This window comes from Agrilus planipennis, unplaced genomic scaffold, assembly GCF_000699045.2.
Source record: "Agrilus planipennis isolate EAB-ADULT unplaced genomic scaffold, Apla_2.0 scaffold73, whole genome shotgun sequence".
Lineage (NCBI taxonomy): Eukaryota > Metazoa > Arthropoda > Insecta > Coleoptera > Buprestidae > Agrilus > Agrilus planipennis.
The window spans coordinates 290,532-291,623 of record NW_020439682.1 but is presented as its reverse complement, the minus strand read 5'-3'; the positions used below and the strand labels follow the sequence as shown (position 1 = coordinate 291,623).

At 26.2% G+C, this 1,092-nt stretch overlaps 1 protein-coding gene across 3 annotated transcripts in view; it reads right to left on the bottom strand.

The window, feature by feature from the left end:
• LOC108732390 (Ig-like V-type domain-containing protein FAM187A) overlaps positions 1 to 1,092 on the bottom strand; it is a 24,970-nt gene that overhangs the window by 17,113 nt on the left and 6,765 nt on the right. The window lies entirely within an intron of this gene.

The window sequence follows — 1,092 nt, the reverse complement described above, 5'->3', positions numbered from 1 at the left end:
ATTTTATACTTAAGTAAATGTAGAAAATTAAATAAGTACTACAAATAGGATTTATTTGAAAACAGTATTTTGAAAATACGTATTTTGCATTTAGCATTTAAAATACAAAGGGGAAATCTATTTTGTATTTTACATTTGAAATAACACATCAGAAAAGTATTTGCATTTTGTATTTAAATACTTTTTAAAAATCATTTTGTACATCTCTAGTCATAATAAGTAAAAAACAGATTAGTAACACCGTAGGGCATTCATTATCTGTATGTAACGTTTACGTATGTCTTACATAATTTTTTTTATAGTTATTGTTGTAGAAGTTTAAAGTTATTATTGTATATTAGGATAATAACTACATGATTCTATGACCTTTTGTATCATTTGCAATCACTGTGAAAAATCGGATTTACTCATTAAACAGTAGAAATCGAAACTTTTAATATCGCAATCCAGAAAGAACGTTACGGATTTTCACAGAAAGTTTTAAAAAATATGATGAGAACATTGTAGCGTTTAAACGATGAAATTTGATTGAAATCAACTACCTCGTTGCGTTCTTTCGTAAATGCGAGAAAGTTAAAAGCATTTCGTATTGTATTTTGGATTTTTATCCGTTTTGTACCTATTGACTTAATGCACATTTACAAAATTGACAAAAAGGCGATTTTGTTTTGAAATATTTACTGTAAAATGAATGTTAATAATAATTACAATTCTGTATACTATTCATAAGTATAACTCTTTTAATCTTGGGGATTGGCTACTATCTGGAGAACCCTCTTTGTATATATAAGTACCTGAATGTAGCATTTCTTTACATAATATATTACATATTATTTGCTACAATTTTTAACGCTAGAACAATTTATCGATACATTAACTACCTAAATTGTGCTTCCATGGGTCAAAGAACTGTGAAAAAGTATGCATATATAAATAATTTACTAAAAATAGTACAAAGTTTATTTTTTTAATCAATTTTACAAACCTATCGTATCTTTTTGGGGTCAACTGAGGTAGAAAGCACTAGATATACAAACTGATTTTATTATACATTATATTGATGCATTAATTGCGTTCCGTCAATTGTTCATT